General features: G+C 40.7%; 1 protein-coding gene across 1 annotated transcript in view; it reads left to right on the top strand.

Annotated features, from left to right (window-relative positions):
- The window catches only part of HSD17B12 (hydroxysteroid 17-beta dehydrogenase 12), a 179042-nt gene that overhangs the window by 128784 nt on the left and 32771 nt on the right, over positions 1–17487 (top strand). The window lies entirely within an intron of this gene.

Here is a 17487-nt window from a genome sequence, read left to right as displayed (position 1 = left end):
ACTTATAATAAATATGTCATCCTTATAAATAGCTTCTTTATAAGTATGTCACCTTTTTCTGGATCTTTCTATTTAAAAGCACTGAATCAGTTTGTTCACTTCAGTCAGCTCTTATTTTGATTCAAGTATGTATTCCAGATGAAAACAATTTATTTCCTTACGTTTTCAGAAAGTAGAAAGAACTAAATACCAAACAGATATCTATATAGTTCTCCTTTTTAGCAACTGAACATTTATTAAATGCCTCTTATATATAAACACTTCTACAAAAACATAGTGAGTCCTTGGAATATGCAGACTAACTTAGACTAAAGATTGATTCTTTTACAAAGCTTTCACCTATGAATAATTCATTGCTAATCTACTGTTTCCAGTCCATATCTCCTGTGGTCCACGTAAGCTGATGAGCTAAATGTTGTGGAAAAGCATTGTATGTGGGACCCCAGAGTAATGAGAATGATTTTTATTAGCCACACATGAAAATTACTCTCATTTCTAGTTGCTAGACATCCATTATAGCCATGTTACTTGTATATGCCAACAAAAGACACCACAGCTAATATATGCTAAAAGGAAGAATAGCTAGCAAGTATGAGCATCTCAGAACCATCCCTCCCTACCTCTCTTAGGATGAGGAATCTTATTTTCCCAATCTGGGATCGAACCTGTGCCCCCTGTAGTGGAAGCTTGGAGTCCTAACCACTGGACCACCAGAAAATTTCCATTTCCCCTTTTATTTTAACAGTAACTACAATGAGATAGTATACCTTGATTATACGTACCAGACCAGCAGAAAATACTGCTTAAGGCAGAATTTCCATACGTAATATCAGGTAGTTTAAATTTAAACATACTGATGGAACAGCAAAATTATTAATATTTTCATTAACTCATATACTAATTTAAGAAACCCCCCCCAAAAAAAAAGCTCAAAACTATTTGGACTGACCAGATAAATATAAATAAGAATGTAATTATATATATGGCATAGTCCTTTTTTTTTTAATTGTGAATATTTAAAGAAAAGTTCTCCTTGGGTCTTCATGTCCTGAGAAGTCATAACCCCTTACACAGTTGATTTCAAATTCAAGGACCCTAAAATCTTATTCCAAGTTCAGAGGAATAAAATCTTATTATGCCTTGTTCAACTTTTCATATATGGATAGCTGTGCTTCTCCCTGTGTAATGTATATGTCGCTGTTAAAGCGTGTAGTTAATTCAGTCTTTATGTGATTTTAGCAATATAGTTGGTTCAGGTCAAGCAGGTCCACCAGAAGGAAAGCGACAGCGTTGATGCGTGCACACCATGTGACATCTGGCAGCGTGCTGCCTAAGGCACCTCAGATGAATCACATTGTAAGATGACAAATAACTTTATAAAATAAATAGTTGCTCTATGTTTTTTGTTGTGGTTAACCAAGATTTTTTCTCAAGTAAGATTCAATGTGAGGCAAACTACAAACAAGTGAATCTGTGAGTAGCTTTGGCTCAAGACACACGTGCACAAAATTAATGCTTGTAAAACATGGTTAATGTGCGTATATCTGTATAGTCTTAAAGGTATTTCCCTTGGCATGCTATGTAAATGTAATCATTCTTCAATAATCTGTGTAAGGTTTCAAGTTAATTAAATAACTCCATCATTTACTAGTAATACAGCCTTGAGTGAATTACTTACCCTCTGTGCTTCAGTTTTTCATCTATAAATTGAGGATAATTCTCTTTACCTTACAGAGTTGTTTTGGGAATTAAACAAGGTAATATGTGTAAATCTCTTAGAATAGTGCCCAGAGCATACTAAAGGCTCTAAAAAATGTTTCTGTTACTTTGTTAAACTCAGAGATGGTGAAGATGTTGAGTAAATGTATGCAGCTATTACTTTTTTAGCAAGCAAATTTTTTTATCAAAATTAAGATCACTGTGGTCTATAATTTGTTTTATGGTTTTTGCCTTTTGAAATGACTGTGTAATATGGTTTTGATAATCCTTTCTAATATATTTGGCCAAATGCTTAAAAATAATGAGTGTTGGAGAGGTGGTCTGAAGATGGCAGAGGAATAGGACAGGGAGACCACTTTCTCCCCCACAAATTCAAAAGATCAAAAGATCATTTGAATGCTGAGCAGCTTCCACAAAACAACTTCTGAACACTGGCGAAGGACACCAGGCCCCCAGAAAGGTAGCCCATTCTCTTCAAAAGGAGGTAGGACAAAATATAAAAGACAAAAAGAGAGACAAAAGAGTTAGGGATGGAGACTATCCTGGGAAGGGAGTCTTGAAGGAGGAGATGTTTCCAAACACCAGGAAACACTCTCACCGGCGGGTCTGTGGGGAGTTTTGGAATCTCAGAGGACAACATAACTGGGAGAAAAAAAAAAAAAAAAAACCCACAGAATATGTGCCTAATTGCAACTCCCAGCAGAGAAGTAGCCCAGAAGTAGCCCAGATGTGAATCTGCCACCAGCGAGCGGGGGCTGAACAGGGAGGTGTGGGTGGCATTGAGAACTGGGCCTGAATGCCCTGAGGACAATCTGAGGGAGCTAATGTGAGACAGTAACCCGAACTGTGGGATAACCAGAGAGAAAAAAGAGAGAGAGAGGACTTTACTGTGAAAAGCTCTAACCTAAGGCACAGCCTGGCCTGCTCACAGAACAAAGGACTAAGCTAATACCAGAGGAGAGCTAGCCATCTGCAGACCGGCACCTCCCCACGACCTAGAGGCAGAGAGGCAGGTGGGCGACAGCCAGAGCTGGAAGGTGAGGGACAATCTCGGCCCCAGAGACGGCATCCTCCACCAAACTGCGAGCAGGCTCCCAGTTGCTAAGCAAGTCTTCCTGGGATCCTGGACGGTTGACATCCACCAGGAGGGTCGCAGAGGACACACACAGCACACCTGAGATGGTGCTCTTGCGACACGCCCGGGAAACTGAGCGGCTGGGACTGGGGAGGTGATAAGACGCACAGACCACCTGGGACAGTGTGCTCGCCAAGCACCTGGTCGCCTGAGCTGCTCAGACCTGGGAAGGGCACAAACCGCATGCGCAGCCGAATCTGTGTCTTTGTGGAGTACCTGAGAACCTGAACCTGAGCAGCTTAGACCTGGGAAGCACACGAAACCCAGGGCCTGCTTTGGACAGTTCCCCTGCAGAGCAACCTGGAGGCTGAGCAATGTAGACTGGGAAGGCACACATGCTGTGAGCTGGGGCAAAACCAGTGTGGTCCATACACTTCGAGCACTCGCCACACATGCCAGTGATATTTGTTTGCAGTGTCCCTCCCTCCCCACAGCACAACTGAACAAGTGAGCCTAAGTAAGTGACCACCTTTGCCTCCTTGTGTCAGGGCAGAAATTAGACACTGAAGAGACTTGCAAACAGAGGAAGCCAAAATAAACAAAGAAGAGGGAACAGGTGCAACAGATTAAAACCCTGTAGTTAGCATTGATTAAGCATTGGAAGGGGCCTATAGACCTTGAGAAGTATAAGCTGGAACAAGGAACTATCTGAAACTGAACTTACCCTACACTGCCTTCAACAGCTCCAGAGAAATTCCTAGATATATTTTACTATTATCATTTTTAAATTCTTTTAATTTTTTTAAGTTCTTTATTACTCCTTTAATTTTCATTTTTATAACCTACTATTACCTTGCAAAAAAGACCCTATTTTTAAAACAAATTATATATATATACATATATTTTTATATAATTTTTGTGATTTTGTTTTGTATTTTTAATATTGTATTTTTGAGAGTCTAACCTCTACTCTAGATTTTTAATCTTTGCTTTTTGGTATTTGTTATCAATTCTGTACTTTTAAGAATCTAATCTGCAGTACCTATTTTTACTTAGGGGTGTGATTACTGGCTTGATTGCTCTCTCCCCTTTTGACTCTCCTTTTTCTCCCCCAGGTCACCTCTATCTCCTCCCTCCCCCTTATCTTCTCTACTTAACTCTGTGAATCTCTCTGGGTGTTCTGGGCTGTGGATAACACTTAGGGAACTGATTACTGGCTAGATTTGTCTCTCTCCTTTTGACTCCCCCTCCTCTCCTCCTGGTCACTTCTATTGCCTTCCTCCCTCTTCTCTTCTGTATGTAATTCTCTGAACCTCTCTGAGTGTTCCTGACTGTGGAGAGCACATAGGGAATTGATTACTGGCTAAATTGCTTTCTCCCCTTTTGATTCCCCCTCTTCTCCTGGTCACCTCTATCTCCCTCCTTCCTCTTCTCTTCTCCATGCAACTCTGTGAACCTCTCTGGGTGTCCCTCACTGTGGAGAATCTTTTCACCATTAACCTAGATGTTTTTTCATCAGTACTGTATGGATGGAGAAGTCTTGAGGCTACTTTAAGAAAAAGACTGAAAGTCAGAGGCAGGAGGCTTAAATCCAAAACTTGAGAACACCAGAAAACTCCTGACTCCAGGGAACATTAATTGACAAGAGCTCATCCAAAAGCCTCCATACCTACACTGAAACCAAGCTCCACCCAAGAGCCAACAAGTTTCAGAGCAAGGCATACCAAGCTAATTCTCCAGCAACAAAGGGACATAACCCTGAGCATTAAAATTCAGGCAGCCAAAAGTCACACCAAACCCACAGACACCTCAAAACTCACTACTTGACACTACATAGAGAAGAGATTCAGCTCCACCCACCAGAACACTGACACAAGCTTCCCTAACCAGGAAACCTTGACAAACCACTCGTCCAACCCCACCCACAGGGAGGAACCTCCACAGTAAAGAGGAACCACAAACTTCCAGCCTACATAAGAGCCACCCCAAACACAGCAATCTAAACAAGATGAAAAGGCAGAGAAATGTTCTGTAGGTAAAGGAACATGATAAATGCCCACCAAACCAAACAAAATAGGAGGATATAGGGAGTCTACCTGAAAAAGAATTCAGAACAGTGATAGTAAAGATGATCCAAAATCTTGAAAACAAAAGGGAGTAACAGATGAATAGACTGAAGACAAGGATTGAGAAGATGCAAGAAATGTTTAACAAAGACCTAGAAGAAATTCGGAGAAGGCAATGGCACCCCACTCCTGTACTTTTGCCTGGAAAATCCCATGGATGGAGAAGTCTAGGGGGCTGCAGTCCATGGGGTCGCTAAGCGTCAGACACGACTGAGCGTCTTCCCTTTCACTTTTCACTTTCATGCGTTGGAGAAGGAAATGGCAACCCACTCCAGTGTTCTTGCCTGGAGAATCCCAGGGACAGGGGAGCCTGGTGGGCTGCCGTCTATGGGGTCGCACAGAGTTGGACACGACTGAGCAACTTAGCAGCAGCAGCAGCAGAAGAAGAAATTTTAAAAGGGTCAGTCAATAATGCATAATGCTATAACTGAGATCAAAAGCACTCTGGAGGGAACCAACAGTAACTGAGGCAGAAGAGAGGATAAGTGAGACGGAAGATAGAATGGTGGAAATAAATGAAGCAGAGAGGAAAAAAGAAAAACCTAACCTAAATTTACACCTAGAAAAAGAAGAAATGAAGAACCCCAGGGTTAGTAGAAGGAAAGAAATCATAAAAATGAGGGCAGAAATAAATGAAAAAGAAAGGAGACTATAGCAAAAATCAACAAAACTAAAAAGCTGGTTCTTTGAGAAGATAAAATAGATAAACCGTTAGCCAGACTCATCAAGAAAAAAGGGAGAAGAATCAAATCAACAAAATTAGAAATGAAAATGGAGAAATCACAACAGACAGCACAGAAATATAAAGGATCATAAGAGACTACTATCAGCAACTATATGCCAATAAAATGGACAACGTAGAAGAAATGGATGAATTCTTAGAAAAGTATAACCTTCCAAAACTGAACCAGGAAGAAATAGAAAATCTTATCAGACCCATCACAAGCACGGAAATTGAAACTGTAATAAAAAATCCGTAATAAAAAATCTTCTAACGAACAAAAGCCCAGGACCAGATGGCTTCACGGGTGAATTCTACCAAAAATTTAGAGAAGCGCTAACACCTATCCTACTCAAACTCTTTCAGAAAATTGTAGAAGGTAAACTTCCAAACTCATTCTATGAGGCCACCATCACCCTAATACCAAAACCAGACAAAGATGCCACAAAAAAAGAAAACTACAGGCCAGTATCACTGATGAACATAGGTGCAAAAATCCTTAACAAAATTCTAGCAAATGGAACCCAACAATATATTAAAAGATCATACATCATGACCAAGTGGGCTTTATCCCAGAGATGCAAGGATTCTTCAATATTTGCAAATCAATCAATGTGATACACCACATTAACAAATTGAAAGATAAAAACCATATGATTTTCTCAGTAGATGCAAAGAAAGCCTTTGACAAAATTCAACATCCATTTATGATAAAAAGTTTCCAGAAAGCAGGCACAGAAAGAACATACCTCAACATAATAAAAGCCATATATGATAATTCCACAGCAAACATTATCCTCAATGGTGAAAAATTGAAAGCATTTCCTCTGAAGTCAGGAACCAGACAAGGGTGCCCACCGTCACTGCTACTATTCAATGTAGTTTTGGAAGTTTTAGCCACAGCAATGAGAGAAGAAAAAGAAATAAAAAGAATTCAGATTGGAAAATAAGAAGTAAAACTCTCACTGTTTGTAGATGACATGATCCTCTACATAGAAAACCCTAAAGACTCTACCAGAAAATTACTAGAGCTAACCAATGAATATAATAAAGTTGCAGGATATAAAATTAACACACAGAAATCCCTTGCATTCCTATACACTAGCAATGATAAAACAGAGAAATTAAGGAAACAATTCCATTCACCATTGCAATGAAAATAATAAAATACTTAGGAATAAACCTATCTAAAGAAACAAAAGACCTATATATAGAAAACTATAAAACACTGATGAAAGAAATCAAAGATGACACAAATAGATGGAGAAATATACCATGTTCATGGATCAGAAGAATCAATATAGTGAAAATGAGTATACTGCCCAAAGCAATCTATAGATTCAGTGCAATCCCTATCAAGCTACCAATGGTATTTTTCAGAGAACTAGAACAAGTAATTTCACAATTTGTATGGAAATACAAAAAACCTCAAATAGCCAAAGCAATCTTGAGAAAGAAGAATGGAACTGGAGGAATCACCTGCCTGACTTCAAGCTATGCTACAAAGCCACAGTCATCAAGACAGTATGATACTGGCACAAAGATGGAATTATAGATCAATGGAACAAAAAGAAAGCCCAGAGATAAATCCACACATCTATGAACACCTTATCTTTGACAAAGGAGGCAAGAATATACAATGGAGAAAAGACAATCTCTTTAACAAGTGGTGCTGGGAAAACTGGTCAACCACTTGTAAAAGAATGAAACTAGAACACTTTCTAACACCATACACAAAAATAAACTCAAAATGGATTAAATATCTAAATGTAAGACCAGAAACTATAAAACTCCTAGAGGAAAACATAGGTAAAACACTCTAACATAAGGCACAGCAGGATCCTCTATGACTCACCTCCCAGAATACTGGAAATAAAAGCAAAAATAAACAAATGGGACCTAATTAAACTTAAAAGCTTTTGCACAATGAAGGAAACTATAAGCAAGGTGAAAAGACAGCCTTCAGAATGGGAGAAAATCATAGCAAAAGAAGCAACTGACAATTAATCTCAAAAACATACAAGCAATGCCTGCAGCTCAATTCCAGAAAAATAAATGACCCAATCAAAAAATGGGCCAAAGAACTAAATAGACATTTCTCCAAAGAAGACATAGAGATGGCTAACAAACACATGAAAAGATGCTCAACATCACTCATTATCAGAGAAATGCAAATCAAAACCACAATGAGGTACCATCTCATGCCAGCCAAAATGGCTGCTATCAAAAAATCTACAAACAAATACTGGAGAGGGTGTGGAGAAAAGGGAACCCTCTTACACTGTTGATGGGAATGCAAACTAGTACACTCACTATGGAGAACAGTGTGGAGATTCCTTAAAAAACTGGAAATAGAACTGCCATACGACCCAGCAATCCCACTGCTGGGCATACACACTGAGGAAACCAGAAGTGAAAGAGACATGTGTACCCCAATGTTCATCGCAACACTGTTTACAATAGTTAGGACATGGAAGCAACCTAGATGTCCATTGACAGACGAATGGATAAGAAAGCTGTGGTACATATACACAATGGAATATTACTCAGCTATTAGAAAGAATGCATTTGAATCAGTTCTAATGAGGTGGGTGAAACTGCAGCCTATTATACAGAGTGAAGTAAGTCAGAAAGAAAAACACCAATACAGTATATTAACACATATATATGGAATTTAGAAAGATGGTAATGATGACCCTATATGCGAGACAGCAAGAGACACAGATGTAAAGAACAGACTTTTGGACTCTGTGGGAGAAGGCGAGGGTGGGATGATTTGAGAGAATAGCATTGAAACATGTATATTACCATATGTGGAATGGATTGCCAGTCCAGGTTAGATGCATGAGACAGGGTGCTCAGGGCCAGTGCACTGGGATGACCCTGAGGGATGGGATGGGGAGGAAGGTGGGAGGGAGGGTCAGGATGGGGAACACATGTATACCCATTGCTGATTCATGTCAATATATGGCAAAAACCACTACAATATTGGAAAGTAATTAGTCTCCAATTAAAATAAATCAATTAATTTTAAAAAATAATGAGTTGTATTATGTACATATGTTTCATAATGTATCATAATGAAGTAATGATGAAAAATATGTTCAAGTGTTTTTAAATTGTATTTTATAGAATTGTTAGTGCTAGCTCCACATTAGTCTCCTGATCATTTTAATTCCTCTGTCAGAGAAACAGTGTAAAGTTTTTGCTCTATATCTATTAATTAGTATCTTCTCCTGCAATCTCCATACAGACTGAAGTCAGAAAGAGAAAAACAAGTATCACATATTAACCACATGTGTGTGCAATCTAGAAAAATGGTACAGATGAACCTAGTTCCCCATCAGGGATCAAGACACAGTTGAAGAGCACGGACGTGTGGGCATGGTGGGGGATGGGGAGGGTCAGCTGAACTGGGAGACTCGGTTTGACAAAAACACACTACCAGCTGTAAAACAGGTAGTGGGAAGCTGCCATATAGCACAGCGAGCTGTACAATGACCTACCTGTGATGCTCTGTGATGACCTAGATGGGTGGGATGACAGGGCCGGGGGAAAGGAGGGAGGTCCAAAAGAGAGGGGATATACATGTAGCTGATTCACTCGGAGAAGGCAATGGCACCCCACTCCAGTACTCTTGCCTGGAAAATCCCATGGACTGAGGAGCCTGGTGGGCTGCAGTCCGTGGGATCGCTAAGAGTCAGGCACGACTGAGCAACTTCACTTTCACTTTTCACTTTCATGCATTGGAGAAGGAAATGGCAACCCACTCCAGTGTTCTTGCCTGGAGAATCCCAGGGACGGCGGAGCCTGGTAGGCTGCCGTCTATGGGGTCGCACAGAGTCGGACACGACTGAAGCGACTTAGCAGCAGCAGCAGCAGCTGATTCACTTCATTGCACTGCAGAAACTAACACAGCATTGTAAAACAATTACACTCCAATGTAAAAGAAAAAAAAAATTGTACAAAAAAGAAAAAGAAACCCTGGCTGCCTCTGTCTCCCAAAGCATACACTTTGGGCTGGCAATCTACAGAGTAGTAGTGATAAAAAGGCCAAGGTCCTGATCTTGATCTCTGAGAACCGGTCAGCTTGCTGTGCTCTGTGGTCACACACCTCATCCTTTGAGCAGCATCTGAGCACCGATCAACATGTACTGGTGGTCGTCACCTCATGGCCCTACTTACAGATGAGTAGTGTAGGGGCGGGAAGTGTGGATGAAGCACCACCAGTCCACCGCACTGGAGAGGATCCTCAGTTTTCTTTACCATGGTGATGAAATAATAACAAGACATCAGTCCTGGTATCTTGACAGATGATAAAATACTCCTCCCACCTCTCCATTCGTCTTCTTCCACTTTCTTTTTCCCACGGGCATAGATGCTTTTTCCCACGAAAGGAGTCAATGGAGACAAACGCCAAACTTACTAAACATCATACCCCATCATATTGTGAGCCATACTGATGAGAAGTATCACCAGCAGAAGAGATGGATATATGCTTTAAAAATTTGTCTGTTAACCTCTTTTTGCACGTCAAATCCCATTTGCAAAGCACTAAGGGAGTTTGCTCTTCAGAAACGCTTCTTTGTTCAGCCAAAGAATGAAGAATCTTTTAATTTATCTTTCATGTAAATATGTATTTTCCTGTCTGTTTGTGATGGGTGCTTTTAGTGGAAAAACAGTTCAAAATGCTTGATTTATTTATCATGGAATCAGTACCATCTACAGGACAGCCAGTCGGTTTTCACTGTACCGTAGGCAGTATCCGGGTCGTTTGTAGCACATTTGACTGACTGTTCAAGTATGGCCATAGTTTGACTCAAACAGCAGGAGGTGAGTGGTGTGCAGTGGCTTACCAGAGGCCAGGAAAGTAAGTTAGGACATGATTGTTCAGGTTCTTGAGTGCTGTGCTCAAGAGGGCAGAGAGCCTTAAAGTGGAAATAAGGTGTGATCTGGTGTACATTTTAGAAAGACAATTCTAGTGGCAGAGTGGCATGGCAGTGTGTATTTAAAGGCATGTGTTTTGATCTTGTTTATACTGAGAAGGGGCATTCACCTTGATGGAGTCATGTGTCTGAAGCTCCCAGGTTTAGTGTTCTTTCGTGCTGCTGTGATTTGCCCTATAGTGTATTTTGATGAATTGTTTCTGTTGTCCTTCAGTTGACTGTGTTATGTTGCAGGTCCAGGACTACGTTTTCAGTAGCAGTGGCTGTTTGGATCTCCAAGTTAACTTAGAGATGAAAGTTGGTCTAGAATCTTATAAGGTTTTCTGGTGGTTGGACATCAGGGGACCCAGGGCATGGATGTCTATGGCCTAAAGCCTTAATAAGTGTGTTGAAAAGGTTTATATATGAAAGAGAATGACATCTTCTGTCCATCAGGGATGGTTCAAGTTATATCTCCTAGCAAACCACATGCTAGGGGCTGACTGGCTGAGAAACATGCCAGGAAAGGTCAGAGAGATGAGCTTGCCCTGTGACCTTGGGTTTGTGCCCCTAATTTAGAGATATTTGCTGGGTAGGGCCCAGCATCTGGTTGGAAGTCTTGTGCTGTACCATGAGCATTGAATGACCTGGCTTGACATTGCAGGATTAGTGCCTGGTCCATGTGTTCCTGTCCCTGTATCAATAGGTCAGATGATGATAAAAATCATCGAAGTCCCCCATTCCAACAGAGGAATAATAAAACTGCAATATCCTGGCCAAAAGATTTACAGGTCATCGCCGGATGAAGTGGCGATTAGTGGTCCACAGAATATGGAGGAAGAAATGTTAATAAAAATAGTGGTGACTCTAGACCCCTCCAGTCCCATCTGATCGTTTCACTTTTCATCTTATTCAATAATTTAGAATCATTGCTTTTTTTCTCTCTCAGTGACTTGCTTAACTGGGCTTTCCCTTTACCAGGTTAGTTGAGGTAATCCAAGAGGAATTCAGAAGCCTTTCAGCCTTCAACTGGAAGAAAGGTCCTCCTGGCCAGGGCTTTCTTTGGTTTCACATATTCTGTGACTAAAATCTAAGGTTAAGGCTCATTTCTCCTCAAGATCAATGACCTTCAGACCAGAAATGGTAAGAGTTTAGAGATAATTAAACCTCCAGATATTAAACCACACACTTCTACGGTAGTTTGGGTTTTATGCCTGGAGGGGCTTCCCTGGTGGCTCAGACAGTAAAGAATCTGCCTGCAATGCAGGAGACCTGGTTTCGATCCCTGGGTTGGCAAGGTTCCCTGGAGAAGGGAGACGGCTACCCGCTCTATTATTCTTGCCTGGAGAATCCTTTGGATAAGAGGAGCCGGGCAGCCTACAGTCCATGGGGTGGCAAAGAGTCGGACATAACTGAGTGACTTTCACTTCACTATCCCTGGAAGAAGTTTCCATTTTGGAATACTGAAAGAGTTTGCAGATGAAATTGTGGTATTGCTATTGGTTATTATTAGAGAAATCATAGAAAAGGGGGAACACGCCACAACTCCAGAGGCAGGTATATATCAATCCAAGTCCACTTTCAATCAGGTAGCACACTCAGCACCAAATCCAAAGACTAGATCCAAAATGGATCTTCTCCGTGCTGTTTGTCACTGATTTGAGATCACTTGTTGTAACATCTGCCAAACTGAGAATTGTCTTCCTCCTCGAGGCCTGATGGTTCTTTGATTCCTTTAATGACAGTATATAAGAACCTCAAGGACACCATAGACTCGTCACTCCTTTTCAAATGAACACAGCCCAAGCCCTTTCCATAGCTTATCTAAGAATGTGAAAGCCATCCCTTCTGAAGGTGCTGGGCCCTGAAGCTGCTGCTGGGCTTGGTGAATATGCTGGACAATAGGGAGTGGCCCTACCTATCACTCAGATCCCTTAGGAAATTTCCAGACTATCATTCTGACAAATACAGGGGCTGTCCTACTTTCTTTATTACCTTTCTCCAAGCAGAGAAATAGGTGGGTGGGGATCCAAGGTAAAATTTATTAACGATTTCCACTTACAGTGAAGTACCACTCAGTTTTGTTTTATTTGGGAATGGGGAGGAAGAGTCTTAAGCAGGGGATCAAAATTTAATTCTTCCTTCATCAGATTATCAGCCAAAGTGGAGTAGTTGAAAGAAGTAGAGATGTTTAGCGTGGAGAAGGGAAGCATGACATCACACACACACACGCACACACAATCAAGACCAGTTAACTCAACCTCCTAACTGTTTTGTAAATCAGCTCCCCCAATGATTCCTTCCAGACATCTCACACACACACACACACACACACACAAAATCAAGGCCAGTTAGCTCAACCTCCTGTTTTGCAAATCAGCTCACCCAATGATTCCTTCCAGACATCTCTCTCTCACACACACACACACACACACACACCCCAATAAAGGCCAGTTAGCTCAGCTTCCTAACTGTTTTGCAAATCAAGTCACCCAGTTATTCGTTCTAGATTCCAAGCGCCTTTCATTTCTCAGTGAGAACCACTCAAGTACCCTAACCAGCCAGGTTATCTTTCTCCAGTCCAGTCTCTGTGCTCCAGCCAGTGTTATTATTGTACTCTGGGTCGTATCACACCACTGTTAAATCCCTCCGTGACTTCTCTCCCTCAAGTCCAGAACCTTTAACGTGACCTGTTGGGAAGGGCCTGCGTTGATTTGGCTCCTCCCCACGTCTCCCTTTCAACTCAGGTCTCTCCTGCAAGTGCTGTGCTCCGTCTCCTGAACTAGTCTCAGTCTAGCGCCCCCTCAGGCTGGCCCCCCTGCATAGAAGACTCGCTCATCTCCCACTTTACTAGTTCTCCTCACTCTTCAGTTCTCAGCTAAAGCGTTGCACACTTAGTGTTGGGGAAGGGGCAGAGAGCCTCCCAGGCTCGATGAAGTCTCTCAGCTGTGCTATTTCATTGCGCGCTGTATGTTTCCCTTTCCCTTAGCATTTCTTTCTTCGTCGAGTGTCTCTAGACGTTGTAAGGTCTGGGACCAGTTCCTTTTTGTTCTCTGCCATTTCCCAGCCCTAGCTCTCACATGTGGCAGGTGTACAGCAAATGCTTTTTGAATAAATCAGTGAATACATTTAAAAACAGAAAATTCTACTCCTTTGGAAATAAGCCTCACACTTACTTTGTGGGGCTCTGCAAGGTTGGCCTTAGATCGGTTGCTGATATTTACCCTGAAATGAGCTGTGAGAACTTCCTAAGCGTTGGATCTGCCAGAAGGGTAGTGGGTAAAAGGTGAGTTCCTTCTGATTCTGGGTCAGAGGTTACAAATCCATAGTCTGTGGGCTGGACGTGGGCTACTAATACATTTTGGTTGGCTCCAGCAGTGTGTTCAAAATTAGGACATTTCCCAGCTCTCTAGCTTCTCTTGGGAAAATTTTGAAACGAGGGTGACACAGACCTGAACTGCTGCTTGGCAGCAAGTGATCAGAACTGAATAGCAGCGGAGCGTGCTCCATAGCCGGGCCTGCACTCTTGCACTCTGCAGATCACCGCAGTCCCCACGAGCCCCTATTGTCTGATCCACCGAACTGTTCTGTGTCACCCACTTGGCCCTTTTAGGCATTTGAGTTCACGGTTCCCCCCGTTCAGTAACTCCAAGTATTCAGCCTGCTCAAATGGAATCATTGCTTGCTTGGAGGACTTGAAGAATTAGAATGGCTTTGACTTAAATCCATCTCTTCCATCCCTGTGATTGTCTGAAATCAAATCACTTGGAACATGAGACCCTTTGCCTGCTTTTGAAAAGCCAATTTTTTTTTTCTCATGATACAACTATGTATTCACTGAATATCACTTTAGCCATAATGCTATGTCCTGCCCATGGAGTAGATAATAGTAATAAATGTTTGGATGGACAGACAGATGAAAACATGCAAGAAAAATAGTTGTTTACTTTTTTAAAAAACATGTATTTGCCTCTGGTATGTCACATAGTACCAGTAGGGGGAGCCCTCTGTTAATTTGGAAATCCATCAGGAGAATCTGTTCAGCAGTCTGAAGTGAAGTGAAGTCGCTCAGTTGTGTCTGACTCTTTGCGACCCCATGGACTGTAGCCCACCATGCTCCTCCATCCATGGGGTTTTCCAGGCAAGAGTACTGGAGTGGGTTGCCATTTCCTTCTCCAGGGGATCTTCCTGACCCAGGGATTGAACCCAGCTCTCCCACATTGTAGGCAGACGCTTTACCGTCTGAGCCACTAGGGAAGTCTGTTTAGCAGTCTAGTTATATTTAATTTAGGGATTATGCTAAGAAGTTATCCTCCGACTCTGCCCCAAGAATTCAAGTTAACAGAATAGGAAATTAATCAATTGTAGGAAGGAGAGTATGCTTCTTACCACTGCCCCTGCCCAGGGCTTTTCAGAAGAAACACATTCCAGGTTAATATCTAGAGCCTTTAAATCCATCTGAAAGTAGTTATCATTAACCTGTTAACAATTTCCAAATTGGGGAGCATATTTAGCCCTAAGAGTCTCAGAGTAATGGGCTGCTTCAGGCACAAATACAAAATAATGGGTTTGCCAAAATACAGGACCACCACTCTTTGCACGATTTTCATCTTTACAAAATGAGGCAATAGTTGGAGACGCCAAGGTTCTTTGTAGCTCCAGGTAAAGTTTGTTTAAAGAAGAAATGCATTATAAATGAGTGAATGTGTAAAAATCTCTGTGAGAAACTTAGGGCTTCTTTTCTCCTCCAAATCTATCACTTTTGGAGAAGTCAGCTTATTTGGAGAAAAGGTCAGTAATAGAAACTCTCAGTATATTGGTTGAATAGTATCACCAACTCAATGGACATGAGTTTGAGCAAATTCCGGGAGATAGTGAAGGATAGGGAAGCCTGGTGACCTGCAGTCCATGGGGTCACAAAGAGTCAGACACAACTTAATGACTGAACAACAAACTTGGAAAAACAGTGTGTGATGGTATATATGTTCTTTTTATTTTCATTTTTGTTTAGAGTTTAAAAATTATGGCTTTAGATTCTTCATTATTAGTTGGCATCCAGTTCTCTGTTCTGGAAAGTTCTTTTCTTTTTCTTTTGTTAAGTCATTAAAAAAAAAATTAAACCAGAATTTATTATCAAAGAAAAAGTATTGTTTTTTATAGTATGGGGTTGAATTTCAAGTTCAGTAATATGGGATGGGGGAAATGGCAAAAGAGGGTTGATAACTTTGGCAAGAAGAGCTGATAACTTTACAAAGACCTAAACATTGGTAGAGGAGAGGCAAATAATACTCAGATCTCAAAGCCGTCTAAAAACTTAGTCTCATTAAGCTTCTCACCCCCTGCACAGTAAGTATTCTGTTGGCCATACATATGAGATTCTAAGAATTTATAATTAAGCGGTATTCTTGGTACCAGAGCTCAAATTATACATTTCACCAAAGGAAATGTGTGCTGTGTCATTCTAGTATGACTTCCAGTAGAGTTACCACCCAGTTTCTCCAAAGCAGGCATTGTGTAACATCGCTGTTACTTTATGTAATTCTTTGCGCTATTATGTTGTGGTTTTAAAAAGTTACTGTTAATGATTCCAACTAAAAATGTGCTTCAGGCATTTGTATCTATTTCCTTTTCGTTTGTGCGGGTTCATTTTTCAGTTGCGTGAATTCAGATCCTGTTTACTCTCTGCAGGTTTCTCTAGGCTAGAGGGCAGGGCAACAGTGGACAAAGCGGCTGTTTGTGGTGTCCTAACTATTTGTACAAGAAGCCTGGATTCCTGGGGCTTTGCCCAGATTCTAGAGCGAGTTGTTACTTTACCTCCTATTTATATATAATGGTGATACAGGTGTCAATATTGTTTTCTTATTTTAACTCAAGTATCTTGAATTTTAATCTTTTCATTTGGGTTTTTAGTTATCTCTATGAGCATTATGTGATAATGTTTTCTTTATACTGTTCTCTCCAAACAAATGACGAAACACAAGAGGTTACATGATATAAAAGTAATTTGCTTGTGGAATAATATGCATGATTCACTTGTGTAGGCATCGGTTTTCATACCAAACTAAAAAAGTGGGAAACTTGGATTGGCTTTTGAGTATAAAATGAGATTCTTCCTACAAATTCTTGATTACTGATGCCAGAGAAATGAAAAAGAAAAAAATTTATTCGTGTTAATTTCTTTTAGAAATAACATTAGTTGTGGGGGCTCTTCTGATTGCAAAAGCAATGCAAGCGATTGCCAAAAATAGAAGAAATATTTCAGAATACTAAGATGGATACACTTTAATGTAACATTTTAAAGGACTTTCTAGGTCAGCCAGTGCATTTCTGAGTCAGGTTACCTCAACTGAATGATCTAATAATACTGATTTTGATTTTTGTATGAGCTACATCAGCCTCTTACTTATTTCCCAGCCAGAACATACATAGCTGTGGCAGTAAATATATAACTCTTGAAATAGAATATGTGGTGTCCCCAAGAGGAATTCTCAATTGAGCTATCATTGGTGAAGACTATGCCAGACTTGCATGCAGAATGATATAATATCTTGGTGTGAAATAGCATGTATCGGCCTTTCTCCCTTTGAGTTAGGCTTCTAGGACTTTTTTGTGATAAGGATTGATGAAACTGTCCCTAAAAAATACGTCTCTATAAATAGGAAACATTTGTTTTTTTCTGCAAGAATTTGAAGCTGCCATTGTTGTAGAGGTGCTATTATAGGACTTGTATTTACTTTTGAGGAAAGAATTAAATTTATATCGTCTGCTGTATACTTTTGGAAATAACGTAGAAGAAAACAAGTATAGAAGTCATGTTTACTACTATTTTTGATATTTTTAACCACTGAACTTACAAGTTATGGTAATCTTATTTTAGCAGTATCTTAAGAGGAACAAAATTTTTCCTGGTACAGCAATTAT

This window comes from Bos indicus x Bos taurus, chromosome 15 (assembly GCF_003369695.1).
Source record: "Bos indicus x Bos taurus breed Angus x Brahman F1 hybrid chromosome 15, Bos_hybrid_MaternalHap_v2.0, whole genome shotgun sequence".
NCBI lineage: Eukaryota > Metazoa > Chordata > Mammalia > Artiodactyla > Bovidae > Bos > Bos indicus x Bos taurus.
This window is presented reverse-complemented; position numbering and strand designations above follow the sequence as displayed.